Raw genomic sequence first — 18,478 nt, 5'->3', positions numbered from 1 at the left:
CCCTCTGCTGAGAGAGGCCACGTGAAGGACAACAAAATGCCGCTGCCTATTAGCTCCGGGTTGATTACCAAGCCAACGTGGGCAGTAACCTTCTCAAGGCTAAGGTGTTAATTACCTGGAATAAGGCGCTCAGGAGGTTCCAAATTTGAGTAATGAAGAGGTGACTGCCTATCACTACACCCTGCTCAGCCGGGGGTCTTAGAAGGTGTTCGGTTCCCTCTCCAGCCTACCCTTTCATTTTCTTTTTTCCTCTCCAGTGGTTTCGTGTTACCTTTAATAAGCCGGGAACAGCAGCGAGGCCCAGCAGTGGCCTGTCCCCAGTTGACAGAGGCCGGCGCAGGCGCGCGGTGGGGCAGGGGCAGCTCCCCGGCCCGCAGATCCCGCGCGCCCCCGGCCCCCGCAGCGAAGTTGGGAGCGCGGGGCGAAGTGGTGGGTGGGTGGGTCCGCTGCCACCGGCGGGCCCTGAGCGGGAGCCGGCAGTCTCCGCAGGCCCCTCGCTTCATCCATTACATGCTTATCTTAACTGAGGACTAATCTAAAGGAACAAACGACCACCGAGAAAATGTTCCAACTTAATACAAAGTCATATAAAAAAGGGGGAGAGAGAGAGAGAGGAAGGAAGGGAGAGAACGCAGGAGCAAAAGAAGCATGGACATAATAATGCTTTCCTGAGCTTCGCTTTTAAATGGCCTAGTTACCGATTTTATGATAAGACACAGTTTGCCTTTATGATTTGCATGGGTAATGAAGCAATTAGAAGCCATCATATATAAAACATGCTAGTTCTTCATTAGATACCGAACGAAATGGCATCACACAAGATGTAGAGTGTGGCAAGGCTCAAGTGACTCGCTCGCTCTATTTACTTCGTACGGAGTTTTGTTGGAAGCCGGGCTGCCGCGCGCATCACATTAGAAGGCCAGACTGTGGTTACTTTGATGTGAAATTCGGACTGGCTGGCAGTCGCCTCCACTCCCCACCCCCTAACTGCTACTAAATTTCATTTCAAGTTATAATTATTGACATTGGAAACAGCTACTCGGATCACAACAACAAAGCAACAATTATACAGGATCTGGTGTTTCTCATGCAAATTACAGCAATAAAATACAGGAAAATCCGGCCCACTGACAGACCAGTCTTTGTCTTTGGAGAACACAGTCTGAACTATTTGGTTAACTAAATTAAAATGTAAATCTTGGCTGGCTTTTCTTCTTAGATAGCGATATGAAACAGTTTCTAAAAGACAGAAAAAGCTTAAGGGACCACATTTCAAACAACTTGTCATGAGTATACTTTTTTAATGAATTAGGGCTGAAAAGCTTAACTGTCTGTAACAATCAAGGATTCTAAAATGCTCTTCAAAGAGGAAAAGCATAAGGGGAGAGAGAGTCCTGTGTATTTAGCCCCTCTCTGTTTGTTTATAAAGGAACTGGGGAGCTTTGGAAAGATGCACGGTTAAGAGTGTCCCTTGCGTTTTCACCAGTAAAGCCATATATCTCTCTTATTCCCGGTTGGTGTAACGTGTATAATGAAACGTATAACCTAGAGAAGGAGATTAGTGAGCATTAAAACTGAGTTCTTTTACTTTATTAGAGTTGCTTTCCTTGCTGGCTTTGTCTCTTCTTCCACACAAAACCCAAGCCTGAGAAAGTGTCACAGTCAGGGAGGGCGAAATTAAAAAGTCAACCACAGTGGCATTAGCATTAAGGAGCTGTGAATGCAGCCCCTCCAGCCACATGGAGTTCTGCATAGAACCGGAAACAATGATTTGACTCTATAGGGAAATGGTATGGCTTCCGAGATCCATTATCATTACTGCTTTTAAAAAAACAAAACTCAACTAAACAAAGCACCCCTCAACCGGCATAAAAAAGGGTTGGATCCACCAGGCGGCAATCAGAACTACAGAAGACGACATCAAAGAAAAGGAGAAGAAAAGCAAGTGCCCGCGCCCCTGGCCAGGATTCAGCTAACTCCCGCGCGCGTCTGCTTTGAAAGCCATACCTCCGAGTTTGACCACAAGTAAAGTGACCCATGTGAAGCCATGACAGTGGAGGACCCTGACATTTAATTTATGTATTTAATTTTTTTATGGAGGGAAAAGAAACTGTGTGATCGCATCTCATTTATAACAAATCCGATCTGTAAAAGGCAATAATTTTACAAATGCACTTTTGCATTAAGAATACTGTTATCATAAGCATGGAGCAAACGCCGTGCGGGCAGTCAGTCTGACTTATAGCAGCTCTGTACAGCCGCTGCAAGATAACCAAGAGTAATGGTTTTTGATAATCAGGCCCCACTATTAATATAACATGAACCACAAGTGCTTTTGTACTGCAGCCCTGGTTAAACTAGCAAATCGCATTGGAATATAAAGAAGGGGTGGGGAGTCATGTTCTGTTTTCTGTTGCTTCTGCACTGAAAAATACGCCTCATGGTGCTGTCTTCAGTGTTTCATGTCTTAGGGAACACAGAGCAGCGCTTGAAGAATGTTTCCCTTTAGAACCTCTGGTCCTTTCTGTTCACTTCGAGCTCAGTAACTACCTGCTAGGTCAGAATTTAGGTCCATGAATTGTAACAGATGGATTTCAAACGGCAGTTCTGTTGGCTGGGGCAAAGCTGCTGAAGCATGCCGAGGTCCACAGCAAGCTGGGCTTGCGCTGCTCTCTCACTGGTCTGCGCCTGCTGAAATATTGCCGGGTGTAAAGGGGCTCATCTGGGCCAATGTGAGCAACGGGGAATGCTGGCCCTTCATCGTAAATGTTAATGTGAAGGAAAATATGAGAGAAGCACTTCTGGTGGAAAGAGTCAGGCAACATAATCATAGCAAGTAAAACCAGGCTTAAGCATGTCACGCCGGTGTTTATTCATATGGTGACATTTACTGTAACTTTCCTCTAAAAGGCAATGGTTTCCTCAGATTTTAACGACCCAGAAACCATTATGAAGTTATCCGTGGGTGCCTGATGTGTATCTGTCACAGACCTCTCCATTTCCTAGGCCGTGTGCGCTGGGGGAGTTCTGTCTTCAGAATCAATGCTTGGACTCCTTCGGTAAATTTGAGGGGGCACATCTTCAGTAAAGAGATGCATCGTTCCTGAATTTCACAACGAGGAGAGAAGGTTGGAAAAGGCTGCTTAAAACAGCTGAGGCTCAGTGAGACTGAGTGCCGTGTTCGGTCCCTTAAGAACCTTCTCCAGTGCCACTTTTCCCTAAAACTTTCCCTGATGATGGAAATCAAGAGTGGATCCCCCTGGACCTCTCCAGCTTTCATAGCAGAGATGAAGGTGAATGTCTATAGTATTTTGATTGTGATGCTCTGGTGGCGATGGCTGGATACTATGTTATATTGTTAGTCATTCATTCATCAAATATTTATTGAGCACTTACTATGTGTCAGCCAATGGACCAGGCATGGAGAAGGAGGATGAAATAAATCTGCTTCAAGGAGATCAGAATCTGGTAAGAACGAGTAGACATGTACATAATTGATTATAATACTTGGGAAAATGTGATAAGGAGAAGTCCATTTAAGCTGCAGTGGGCAAGATTACATTGAACAAGAGAGAATTAATGAAGATTTTGATGCATTTAAGCTGAGCCTTGAAAAACATGTAGGTTTTGCATACATGTTTTATCTTTTTTGCTATGTTGTAAATTAGTTGAGATTAGTCCCTATGTCCAATTTATATCTTTACAAATTATTACGTTGAGCAAATGTTTGGTCTCTAGATGCATTACATTAATCAGTACGATCTATAGAGCGCTTACCATGTTTTAGGCATTCTTATAAGCATGTTACCAGATTTAATCCTTGTACTGCCTCCTGAAGTAGAATCCAAATTATCCCCATTTTACAGAGAAAACTGAGGCACGGAGAGGTCAACTAAATTGCCCAGGGTCACAGCTATTAAGTGGAGAAGGTGGACTGGAGCCAGGGCAGTCTGGTCTGACTGCAGAAACTACATTCCTCACCATACACTCTGCCTGTGGTCAATAAACATTGTTTGAATGTTAAATAAGCTAGCAGGAGTTTCTCAGCAGTTATAATGTGATTTCATTTATCACTGCAGAATTTCTTAAGAACACTTAGCTCAGGAAACAAAACAAAAAAATCATCAGGGTGCATAAAAATCAGTTTATGATTAAATTATTAATCTCTGCAAGAGAGTCAAGTGCTTGCCCACGAGATATTTGTTCTCTAGAAAGCCTTCAGGTTGTGGATTATCTGAGAGGGTCTTGGCTTATGCTGATACTTTTTGAAAATAGTTTATACTGTTGGATGAATACACATCAGTGCTCTTGGCATCAAGTCCATTGTCATCGCACAGGGTAATGAGACACACCTACACAGTAAACTTGGATTCCACGTTCCTGAATCTCCAGCACCCTTGGTGTCCTGCAGGAAGCGCAGAACAATCCTTCCCTGCCAGAGCGGGATCATAGACATCTAGTTCCAAAGATGATCAATAGCTTGATCTTGTCTGCACAAATAGGACCTCTTAGTGGCATAGGCTGTAGGGAGTTGGTGGGCCAGCTGGGTAGGGAATAAGCAATGGTACCATCCATGCAAGTAAGTGGGCCACATCCAGAAGCTGTTCAGTTGGAAAACTGAGGAAACCAGATGTGCCCCGGGGTAGGGGTGGGGGGCAAATACCTGCATTTCACCAGGTTCAGTCTCTGCTTCAATCCTTTCTCCACAATACAGCTAAACTTGTTTCAAAAAAAAAAAAAAAAGTTGTGAAAAAAAGTGCATATGAAACTAACAGATAGACTTATTCTCCTAAAAATTGGCAAAGAGCAAAGAAAGTTGTAATATCCAGTTTGTTGAGGTTGCTGACAAATGGCTATTCTTATACATCGCTGCATGAAGTACAAAAAAATGGCCTTCTTGGTAATTTGGAAACTTCATCTAGAGCCATAAAATGTTATGCCAAAGGTACACCTAATTTCATGGCTAGTAATTCATCATAAGAAAATAATTAGCTATGAACATAAGGATTTGTGGATGCCGATGCACATCTAAAATTATTTAAAATATTAAAAGGTAGAAGTAGCCTAAATGTTCATCAATAGGAAAATAAAGAAATACATTTTAGCATATGTATAAAATAAAGTACAAAAAAAAGCAGAGTACAAAACTGTACATACAATATTGTCTTGATTTAGGATAAGAAAATGTACCACAGAGTAAACAGATATTAATCTGTTACTGATACTTTTTGTTTTTCTCTTTTACACATTTTATCTATTTTTCCAAATTTTATACCATGAGCATGTATTGTTTCTATATTGTGAGTACAAAGGGAATATAAAGTCCTGTTCATTTATTTTTAAGTGGGCTCCATGCTAGGCAATGTGGGGCTTGAACTCACGACCCTGAGATCAAGACCTGAGCTTGCTTAACCAACTGAGCCACCCAATCACCCCTATAAAGTCCTATTTAAAAGACTGTGGACATGCTGAAGATCCATCCAGAAAGACCTTGGACTTTCAAGGCTTGTCCCTTCTGTTCCCAGTGTCCACTCTCAATTGCTAAAATCAGTGATGCCTTTTTCCTCTCCCTTCCATAGTAAATTGTAGGAAAGCGGCCTATGAGAGAGCAGTCATTAGAAGAACTTGGAAAAGGAATGGGTATATATCTCCGAGGGAAAAATAGAAGCAAGTTGATTTGGAAAACTTGTTAGAAAACGGAAGATTTTCTTCCTGCCTGAGTTATTTCTAATCGCCGTACGGGTAAGTTAGTTTCTGGACTGTGGACATAGGCATACAATATAGATTGCTTTTTCCTTTGTAAGTGATAATGCCTAACTTTAACAAGTCAAACATTACGAATAGATTTTAGTGTGAAGTTTGTAAGAGAAGAGGAAATAAAAGGAAGCAGTATTGAAAGCAGATGTGAACATTCCTTGCTTTGGACTTCCCTAGGTAAGTATTAATTTCTACATGGCTACAATGGAATAATGCTGGCAAATACTAATTACTATACCATTCATTGGCTTGTGACGGCAACAATGCTGGTGCATTCCACAAATGCTTCTTTTTAGTTTAAACCTATGAATCAAATGAGTTTGATTTTCCCAGATATTGCCAAGATGCAGTGCCATTCACTCTCAATTATATTCCTGTACATATGATTCTGTAAAATTTAATTCCCTTGTTTTCACACTTGACATTCACTCATTTATTGAATATTTACTGAATTCCTATTATGTAACAAGAAATAAGACCTTTAATTCGCTCCTTAAATTTTATTTCCAACCTCTTAGGGATTTTCTGAACCTAATACTAATTATTTTTCTCTTATTTCTCCATCCGGTACCCAAAATGGTATGTGGCATGTTTATTTTTTAAATTAAAGTGAATTAAAATAAATTTTTAAGAATTTCATTATATCCCTTGAGATAATTGGAAACATAAAATAACACACCATAGAAGAAAACTTGCCTTTATATCTGTGTGTGTGTGTGAAGATGTGTTCAATTGGAAGAAGCCTCACAGTTAATCAGTTAGATAATATATAATCAGGAAAGCAACACAAATTTTTACTAGTCCTTAAAAAATGCTAACTGTAACTGACAATATAATTTTCATATAATAACTCGGAGAAAATGGAAATATTTTAGTTTGTTCAACTTTTAGATTTGAATAGAAATAACAAAAAATTCCTGTAACTGTAGTTGTGGCTCTAACTGCATTAAAATAATTTAATAAAATTAAAGCTATTATTTAACTTAATATACTAAAATTTATAATTTAATTAAATAAAATAAATAATTTAAAGTAATAAGGGACACTATGATCTAATGGCATGGTCTATTAATGTAGCCCTGGCAAAGAAAAATGTCTTAGTATCACAAAAGAACTAAAATTGGAATCAACTTTCAATAATTCCAACCGCTCATTTTAAGAATAAGGAAATGTGGTTGCAGACAAGTTGAGAAACTTGTCCAGTATTCTCTAGTCAGCCAGAGGTGAACCCAACATAAAATTCAGGTTTTCAGGCTTCCTTCTTGGTCACCTTGTCTCAGCCTGCATGAGGCAAATTGCTCTGCTAAAACTCTGATCTGTTTTGTAAATTGTTTCTTTGTGAGCAGACCAACCTTTAAGAAAGCTCAGTGTCAAAAAAAGAAAAAGAAGAGAAAAGGAAAAGAAAAAAGAAAAAGAAAAGAAAGAAAAAAAAAGAAAAGAAAGAAAGAAATCATTGATCAGTGTAGGTAAATGAAAATTAATATTTACTATAAGAAATAAGAACACAAATGTCTCATGTAGTATAAAATATATAGAGAATTAAAGTGCATAGAAAATAATAAAATAATATAAGTGATAGGGCAAAGGAAGTGAAAATGTAATATCAGCATTATTTGAGAAAGGGTAAAAACACAAACTATAATAAAAAAAGGATGCATACTTTAATCTCTAGAGTAATCATTAAAAATAATGATAAAATAGTAATGAACTAAGAGAAAATGGGATGATAAAAAATAATTTAAAAGAAGAAAAAAGGGAGAGAAAAACCACATATAAAGCAGAAGGAACAAATAAAAAACAAGTAGTAAGATTATAGCTATAAAACTACAGACATCAGTAATTACATTTAGTGTAAACAGCACAAACTCCTATTCAAAGAGAGAGGTGGAGGTGGTCAGATTGGATGAAGACCAAAAGCCAATTATATGTTACTTATAGGAGACACATCTTAGATATAAATATACAGATAATTCGAAAGTAATAGGATGGACAAAGGAATAATGCAAATCCTAACCAAAAAAAAAAAAAAAAAGCTGCCGTATTTATAATAATATTAAAAAAAGGAGTATTTTTAGAGAGAGAACAGTGACATTTCAAAATGACAAAGGATCAAACTGTCAGGTATATATAATAATTGTAAGCTCTTAATAACATAGTTTCAAAATAACAAGTCAAAAACTAACAGAAACAAAAATATGCATAAATATATCTATAATTGTGGTAAGAGAGTATAACACATTTTATTAATCTAACAATACCTATTATATTCACATGCATATGGAATATTTACCAGCCAAAGTTGACCATATCCTGGACCATCAAGCAAGTTTGAAGTTTTGGAAGACTGAGATCACAGTGTGTTCTAACTTGAGCAGAATTAAGCTAGAAATTAATAAAAAGATTTTTTAAAATCCCAATTTTTGGAGATCAAGGAACATATTTAAAAATTATCTTTCTAGGGACGCCTGGGTGGCTTAGTTAAGCATCTGACTCTTGGTTTTGGCTCCTGGCCCAAGGCCGTGATCTCTGGGTCATGAGATCGAGCCCCTCATTGGCTCCGAATTCAGCATGGAGTTTGCTTATGGTTCTTTCTCCCTCTGCCTCTGCCCCTCCCCCCACGCTTGCTCACTCTGTGTCTCTCTCAGATAAATAAATAAATTTAAAAATCATCTTAGTAAAAATAAGATATTACTAGGGAAATTAGAAAATATTTTGAGCTAAATGATAATGAAAACATGACATCAAAACTTTTAGAAATTTGTGAAGGCTGAGATCAGAGGGAAATTGATAGCCTGAAATGGATACACTAGAAAAGCAAGGCTGAAAATCAATAATGTGAGAAATGACCTAAAGAAATGTAGGGTAAGAACCCACAACAAATGAGAAGAAAGAAAGAAAGAAAGAAAGAAAGAAAGAAAGAAAGAAAGAAAGAAAGAAAGAAAGAAAGAAAGAAAGAAAGAAAGAAAGAAAGAAAGAAAGAAAGAAAGAAAGAAAGAAAGAAAGAAAGAAAGAAAGAAAGAAAGAAAAGAAAAGAAAGAAAGAAAGAAACTATTAAGTACAAAAGCAGAAGATAAGGAAACAAACAAATGAAATTTACAAGGGAATTAATCAACAAAGTCAGAAGTTTATTCTTTGGAAAGACTCTTAGATTGATAGTCTGATCAAAAGAAGAGAGAAGATACAAATTATCAGTGTTAGAACTGAAAAATGGGTTATCACTGCAATCCTAGAGATATTGAAAGGATACCAAGAGCATAATATGGAAAACTTTATGCCCATAAACTTGAAAATTTAGATGAAATAGATAAATTTCTAGAAAAATGTGAGTTTTCAAAACTAATGCAATATTAAATAGAAAATTCATATAGTTTTTATATCCATTAAATAAACTGAATCCTTAATGAAAACCTTCCTGCAAAAAAACCCTTTAAACCCAGATGGCTTCAGCAGTGAATTCTTACAAACATTTAAGGAAAATTACACCAATCCTATACAAATTCTCCCAGAGAATTGAACTGAAAACACTTTCTCATTCATTTAAAAAGGCTAAAATAGGGGCGCCTGGGTGGCACAGCGGTTAAGCATCTGCCTTCGGCTCAGGGCGTGATCCCGGCGTTATGGGATCGAGCCCCACATCAGGCTCCTCTGCTATGAGCCTGCTTCTTCCTCTCCCACTCCCCCTGCTTGTGTTCCCTCTCTCACTGGCTGTCTCTATCTCTGTCGAATAAATAAATAAAAATCTTTAAAAATAAAAAAAAAAAAAAATAAAAAGGCTAAAATAGCCTTGATATTAAAACCTGTAAAGGACTTTAAAAGAAAATATAAATACAAGCCAATTTCTCATGTAAATATTTCTGCAAGGAGTGCCTGGCTGTCTCACTCAGTTAAGCATCCCATTCTTGGTTTCAGCTCAATCATAGTCTCATGGGTCCTGGGATGGAGCCCCAAGTCAGACTCTGTGCTCAGCTGTGGTGGGGTGGGGGTGAGTCTGCTTGAAGATGCTCTCCCTCTGCCCCTCCCCTGACTAGCACACGCTAGCTCTCTGTCTCTCTAAAATAAACAGATACATCTTTAAAACAATATATTGCTGCAAAAACCCTAAGTGATATATTAAAAAACAGAATCTAATGGTATATTAAAATAATAAATGCATCATAACCAAGCCAAGCTTATCCCAAGAATATTCAAAAATTAATCAGTGAATCACCCATATTAATAGAATAAAAAATATCATCACCTCAAGGATATAAAACAAATAGGTAGGGGCGCCTGGGTGGCACAGCGGTTAAGCGTCTGCCTTCGGCTCAGGGCGTGATCCTGGCATTCTGGGATCGAGCCCCACGTCAGGCTCCTCCGCTATGAGCCTGCTTCTTCCTCTCCCACTCCCCCTGCTTGTGTTCCCTCTCTCGCTGGCTGTCTATCTCTGTCGAATAAATAAATAAAATCTTTAAAAAAAAAAACAACAAAAAAAACAAATAGGTAAAATTTAATATCCATTCATGACTATGAAAAGTCTGGGGAAATTAAGAATAGAAGAGAATTTACTTAATCTGATACAGATTATTTTTACAAAATCATTGACCATATGACTTTAAGCACTGCCAAGATATTTGGCTTCCTTTAAAATGCTGATCACCCAGAACAGCCTCTGGGAAATTGTGGATCGTCAGGGATTAAAGCTAAGAGTTTTTAAACAGGTTAACTAGTATCCAAATCAGTAATTAATCCTCCAGAGTCAGCTTGTTCCATCATCATTCCTAGATGAGAGTTGGTGATTCCCTCCATTCTACTAGGAAGCTTCTTCAGTTCCTCTAAAGAACTTGCCTCTCTTCATTCTCATTCTGTAAACATATCTGACAGGACATATTGCATTTACTCTGAACATTTATGTATTTTTCCAAGTATACTTAACGAATTATTATGACATAAAGACAAACTTTTTCATCACTGATTAAAAAATTTAAAAAACCACGGGCCCTGAAGTATAAAGAATAACTCAAAGTAGAGGGAAAAGAAAAGACGTATGATGGCCTCATGAGGGGATGTGTTCATAATAGATAAATCATTTAAAGGTTTAGAGTTTCTGTTTTGAGAGGCAGACGACACGCCTGAAGACATTTATTGCTTAAAGAAATATTAAGAATGAGGAAGAAGCTAGAACAACAGAACTCTTCTTCCAAACCTGAAAGCAAAATTCCACTAGCATTCCTTTAGTTCTAAGTAGATGATGGTTTATAATAAAGAAAACAATGCCACGATACCCACTTACACTGATCTTTATAACTTTGCTGCAGGGTATAGGACTTTAACTTCCTTGAAACCGAACCCTGAGTTAGTTACACATCAGCTGATGTGCAGCTAAGTGTAAAGTGGGCCACTCTCTGGTAGGATGGACGTATTTTTTCCCATGCACTAAGTTACCAAACTTGACATGCCAGGAGGAAGAACCTTTGTAAATGCAGGAGGAGGACTCATGGAAAAGTCTACAAGCTGGAGTGGGTTGAAAGATACGGTCCAATGAGAGAGTCAGCTTAGTGAAAATCAGATGTTAGTTTCTTTACTGTCTACACGTGGGGTGGAGACATCTAGAGATGGGTACAGGAGGAAAAAGGGGACACATAAGGAAAGTTAGCATGGAACAGTTTAGAAAAAAACTGTCAAGGCTGGTTGAATAGTTGCATGTATGTAGAGATTTCTTTTGGTATTTTCCCTGTCTGAATGAGTTAATACCAGTAGAGAGGATTCAACAAAATGGATTTAGGAGAATAATTGTTTTAGCTTCTAGTGTCTGCTTAAGACAAAGGTAATGACAGGAATCATTAGTACTTGGCTTCCCACAAGAGCTATGCCTGCGTGTACAGGACCTTCTCTGAGATTTACCTTAAGGCTATTTACGACTCAGTATGGCCTGAATCCCTAGGAGTAGTTGTGTCTGTCTTACGCACTACTATACTCCCAGAGTCTAATACGGTGCCTGGCACATTGGAGGCACTCAATAACTATATTTGGAATAAATGACACCTGGGGTCAACTACTAGTGATGATAGTTGGATCTGTTTTTCTCTTGACACCTGTAACCATCAAAAACAAAACTTCTGACAAAAGTATCTTTTTTCCCTGATGACCTTTTTATCTTTTCTTTATAGTTAATAAACTCTTGATATTCTGATGTTAATTTATGGATCTCTATATCTATATATTTATATCTATCATCTATATTTCTGTCTATTGAGAGAATACATATATGTATTCACAAGTACATATAATTTGTGAATACTATGTGCAGTAGTTTCTAGAAGCCACTCTGTGTCATGCATTTTCCATGTTCTGCGAACTACATAAGGGCTAGATGAGGACATAATGGCTACTGTGTCCCCATTATATTAAAGAAAATTAAGAGAGTGCTTCTGTCTTTGTACACATATGACATGGCCAATGACCTTGTGGTTCCAAAAGCACCCAATACATCCGAGGGCAACTCCATTTTCTTTAGACTACAGAGTAAAAAACGCACATTGTCTTAACAAGGGTCAAAAATACCGATTTTCCTAATTGCTTACAATTTGTCTGAAAGAACAAGGAAAATAATGTGCTATAAAAATATATTGCCCATTCATTCATAGAGCAGTGCACAAATACAGAAAAAAAATGTCAATTTATATTCACATGGAAATCTATATTTACTCACACCATTAGGACCAGAAAGGAGCTATTCTATTATGAGGAATAAAATTCACTCACATTTCAAATTCACTGCAAATTGTTTGAAATAAGAATAATACACTAACTTTGTGCCTTTCTTGAAAGTGTGATTATTTTCTTCCTTAGAGGTCAAAGAGACTAAGGTCTTAAAGTGTGTTAACAAACCTAGCATATGAGATGTAAATAATCATGGTAGAAATTTACTGTTCACCAGGGAAAACTACTGTTAACATATCTATGATGCCTTCTCTGGGCTATAGTTTTATAGTTTTACAGACATGATTCTGTACTCAAGAAACTTAGAGTCTGGTAGAGAGAGCATGAGGGAGAAATACATGAAATATTATTGAACAATATAATTGATCTGCCTGACATGTTGCAATCTGTCAACTTGTCAGAAGTCAAGAAAGCTATTTCTCTCATTGTCTTTTGCATGCTATGTTTTCTTAAATGCAAGGCATTTAAGCCACTACAAAGATGACTTCCCTTGAGTTTTATGACTTTCTAGTTTGTCTGTTTTTTTTTTTTTTTCCACATAGCTAATTCTAGTCCAGTTGGGTCCAACAATGGTACGACCTTTTGAATAGGGTTATACCAGCATTTACTATTATGCCTTTTCTCATTGCCTTCCAGCAATGTTCTGCAATGAACCTTTTGAACACATTGTTTCATGCTTGGGGGCCTTTCCATATTCTTCTTCCTCTGCCTGGAATGCTATCCTCCCAATGTCTTTGCTTAAATAATTACTCTTCATTTTTAGGTCTCAGCTTAGATATAATTTCTGCCATTTGGCGTGAATCTCTAAAAATCATTGGGTTCCCCTCTTAGGTTCCTTGATAATAGCTTCTTGTTCTTAGGTATGTTATACTTCAGTGCTGTATTTCACTTGGCTATTAACTTAGCATCACTCTAAAAATACTGTAAGCTCATTAGGGTAGAGAACAGTGTCAACGTCTTGTTCAAGATTATGTGCCATCTTTGTACCAATGTATTCTATATGTATATGTGTTCTAATATATCTACGTATAATAATATATTGAGACCATGTAACAGAGTGGCTAAGTTGAGCCTGGACTCTGTAACTAGTTTGCCTGGGTTAGAATCTCAGTTCTGCCACCTACTAGCAATGGGATCAATATTTTTTCCATGCCTCAGTTGCATCATGTATGAATCAGAGATGACAAAAACATCAGAGGATTGTCATAAATGTTAAGTAATTTAATAAATGTAAAGGTCTCAGTACCTAGTAGATGCTATGTAAATACTTGCTATTATTGTCATAAATATTCAGTAAATAAATGAATTAATCATTAACCAATCTCAGTATTACATTCACCCAAGTGCTACCTATCCCCTTCCCTCTAAGGATAACATCCGCCTTTTCCTTCCCAGCCTCATATTGTCCCCTGTTTAATCACTTTATTGAATCCCAGACACCCGAGTTCCACTTGATAGAGTCACTTCTCCACTACAATTATGAATTGATCACAAGGTCAAGGGCAGAAAATATGTCGTAAGGATTAGTATCTCTCAGTGCTGGTGCATTCCTCTTTGGATGTGGCAAGTGCCCTTGCCCCTGGTCACCAGTCTGCAAATAATATTGTTGAAACAATGTAACTATTGGGAACTGAGATGTGGAGCTGTTGCCCCTATCACTCCTCAAGGAAAAGGAGCTTTGAAGTGTGCCACAGACAAAAACAAAGTCCTTATCCACAGAAAGTGTCCCTACTTTACTGGAGTGTGGTGCTCTTATTGGAAGGAATGAATAGCTTATAAAATGAACCAGCCTGGGTTAATCACTTCCCTCTCTTAACTACTTTCCATCATGTTCTCTCTTCTCTGCCTTCTTCCCATGAGACTGGTGTGGCAGGACTAGTCCCCAAAACTTCTCTTGATCAAAGAACACTTCCACTAGAACACATAATAGCAGGGTAAGTCCCAGGGGATGTGAATACTAAAAGCTGCTCAGAGATCTTCCACTCCTGGGTTTGCTAGGTGGACATTAGAAGCCACTGGCTTTCACACATGGGCTAAGAGGGAACAGTAGACCAGATGATCAGATGTGATATGGGCTGCAGCCCTAAACTGTACTTACCTACAATATTTTTTATGATTATATTCTTGAGGAATCTTGTAGAATGATAGGGTAGACAGAATTTAATCATTAAGAGACTCTGCTCTAGGCCACATACGTTTAGGACTAACAGCACTAAACTTCCATCAAAAGAAGAGATTTTTTTTTTAAGATTTTTTAAATTTATTTGACAGAGATAGAGACAGCCAGCAAGGGAGGGAACACAAGCAGGGGGAGTGCAAGAGGAAGAAGCAGGCTCATAGCGGAGGAGCCTGATGTGGGGCTCGATCCCATAACACCGGGATCACGCCCTGAGCCGAAGGCAGACGCTCAACCGCTGTGCCACCCAGGCGCCCCAAAAAGAAGAGATTTTTTTAAAAGGATAGAGAGTGATGAGAGAAATTTTCAAAAGCCGACAATTTATTTAGGGTTAATAACGAACATCACATATTGTAGAGCTTCTTTGGTGCTATAGGACTTGCTTTGAAATTGATGAAAAACAAAAGAAAATATCACTGACGCTACTGGTGACTGAGGTAAATTTTAAAATTAAATTATTAAAGAAAAAAGCCACTTCACACAATTAGAAATTTATTACTTCTGGTGAAAAATATGGTTTTGGGGAATAATTTAATAATCAAAATATTTTAAAAATAATATTTTTAAATAACATATATCAAAGAAGGGCTTAAAATAGACTTGGAAAATATTTAAAATTTAATAAAAATAAAAATACTATGGAACAAAACTTGTAGAGTACAGCTAAAGAGGTACATAGAAGAAAATTTATAGCCTTAGGGGCGCCTCGGTGGCACAGCGGTTAAGCGTCTGCCTTCGGCTCAGGGCGTGATCCCAGCGTTATGGGATCGAGCCCCACATCAGGCTCCTCTGCTATAAGCCTGCTGCTTCCTCTCCCACTCCCCCTGCTTGTTTCGCTCTCTCGCTGGCTGTCTCTATCTCTGTCGAATAAATAAAATCAAATCTTTAAAAAAAAAAGAAAAGAAAATTTATAGCCTTAAATTCTTTTAAGAAAACTGAATATTATCGAATTATTATTCTACCAAGAAGTTAGAGAAAGCACAATGGAGTAAAGCCAAAGAAAGAAGTAGGAAATGTTAAAAATCAGAGCAGAAATTAAAATAAAAGATATAAGAGAAAGAATTTAAAATTCTGGGGATTATTTAAAACGACTAAAATGTAGTCAAAACCTCGGTAGAACTGATCGATGAAAAGCAAAGTTGGCACAAAATAGAAATAAAAATATTAAGAGTAACAATAAGGTATAACTATAGAGTACAAATTTATTAGGAAAATGGTGTGAGACATGTTATGTGAATATATTTGAAAAATTAGATGGGATAGAAAAATTTCTAGAAAACTGTAATTTACCACAACAGACTCAAAAGTAAGAGAAATTATGACTAGGTCTGGAAACAAAAAAGAAATTGTATAAAGAGTTAAAATTCTACCACAATAAAAACACCAAACCCTAAATGATTTTAAAGATAATCTTTTCTAAACATTTGAGGGACAGATAATCCCAATCATAAATAAACTGTTCTAGGAAGAAAAAAAAATAATAGTTCTTTTCTAGTTTTATTAGCCTATTGCAACCTTCAAATCTAAACCAGACAAGAACATTGTGAGAAAACAATATCGAGACAATCTTTTGAATATAGATTAAAAATCATAAATAAAGGAGATACCTGTATACCACATTCATAGCCGAAAGGTGGAAGCAGCCCATGTGTCCATGGATAGTTGAATGGATAACTAAAATGTGGCATAAAGGCATAAAACATATACATATAGGCGGAATATTATTCAGCATTAAAAAGGAAGGAAATCCTGACACATACAACATGGATGAACCTAGGAACCTTGAGGACCTTATTGTAAATGAAATAAGACAGTCACAAAAAGACAAATATTCTATGTTCTACTTATATAAGGTAGTCAAATTCATATGGAAAGAAAGTAAAATGGTGATTGTTGAGGGCTGGTGGGGGGGAGGGGGATGGGCAGTTATTGTATAATAGGTATAGAGTTCCAGTTTTGCAAAATGAAAAAGTTCTGGAGATTGGTCACACAACATTGTGAATATACTTAATACTAAACCGTACACTTTAAAATTGTTAAGATGGTAAATTTTATGCTCTGCACATTTTACCAGAATAAAAAACAAATTGTAAATAAAATATATCCAACAATATATTAAAAGAAATACATCGTGACCCAATTGAAGATGTTTCAGAATGGCGAGTTTGGCTTAATATTAAGAAATCTATTGAGGCAACTCACCACATTGATGAATTTAAGGAGAAAAACACATGAAATCACTCATCAGATGCAGAAGTGATGACATTCAATGCTTCTTTGTGATAGAAAGTCATAATAATCTAGAAATAGAAAGGAAATTCTTCAAAATGAAACAAACAAAAACAACCCTGCTAAATCAACAGCAAAAATCATTCTTAATGGTGAAATATTTAAAAAATTTCAGAGCTAAGAGAGATTAAATGCTAACTTGCCTTCATTTGCATCTGGGGGGGGGGTCTTAGCTATGTTTATTATATTAAATGAATACATTTAAAAAAATAAATTAAAAATAAGGAAGGAAAAGATCTATAATTCATTAATGACTTTTTTTTTTTTTTTTAAGAAAACAGAGGACGTATTGACAAGGTTTAAGACTTCGAAGAGACTTGAGCAAGATTTTTGGATAAATGACCAATATACAAAAATGCAGTGCATTTCTGTAAGCAACAATTAGACGAATATTTAGAAAGGAGATTCCAACAAAAATTTTGAAGAGAAGCGAAAACCTTAAAGGAAAAGATTTAAAGCTTTAAGGAGATCTAAACAAATGGAGGGACCAAATTCATGGAAACGAAAACTTATCATTATAATAACATAGTTTTCCTCCAAATTAAAGTATGAAGTCTAGTCAAAATTTAAATAGGATTTTTAAAACATAATCTGACAAGTTATTATAAATTTAATATGGAAATGCAAAGGGCTAAGATGATTTAAAATAAGAAGAAGATGGGACATGTGATATTATATATCAAGAAGCATTATTATTATAATTATACTCACAGTAATTAATACAGTATGGTAGTGAGTCAGTAATAGACACACTGGACTATGGAATAGAAGCAACTGGATGAGTCGTCCAGAAGAGAGCCAAGAACATATAGAACTCTAATGTATGACTAAGGCGGCATGACAAAGCCATGGTCTGCCATGATAATACTAGATAACCATATGGAGAAAAAACTGAATCACTACCTCATAACAAACACAAATGCATTCCTGGTGAATTAGAGACCTCAATAGGAAAGCAAAACTTAAAAACACTTAGAAGAAATTAGAGAATACCTTTATGATCTCAATGTAGGACAAGACATTTTAACAGTAAAGCCATAAGGAAAAACCTGACAACATTGAAAACTTCTGTCCAACAGATACTACTATAACAAGAAAGGAAAAGTACAGACCGGGTGAAATGATTTGCGATACATAACCGACAAGCATTATTACCCACAATACATAAAAACTTCCCACAAATCAATGAGAAAAAGAAAAGCATTCCATTTAAAAAATGAGCAAGTGAAAAAAACATGAATGAGCAGGCAAAATAGGAAACAGAGTGACGACACCCGACAACAAACTCAGTGATGAACAAAAAGCTGCTCAATCTGCTTGGTAGCCACGGAAGGCAAGTTGAACTTGCGGTGGGGTACGATTTCGTATCCACCAGATTTGCAAAATCTAAAAGTATGACGATATCAAGAGTTGGTGAGATAACTGGGTAGAAAGGTATAAATCGATACAGCCATGTTGGAGACAGTTTGGCGATATCAGTAAAACCAAAGATGAGAGTAGCTTATGACCCAGAAGTTGGAGAAATTCCCGCCTGAGAGCGTAGCACTCACATACGAG

This window comes from Ursus arctos, unplaced genomic scaffold, assembly GCF_023065955.2.
Source record: "Ursus arctos isolate Adak ecotype North America unplaced genomic scaffold, UrsArc2.0 scaffold_12, whole genome shotgun sequence".
NCBI lineage: Eukaryota > Metazoa > Chordata > Mammalia > Carnivora > Ursidae > Ursus > Ursus arctos.
Note: the sequence above shows the minus strand (reverse complement) of the source record.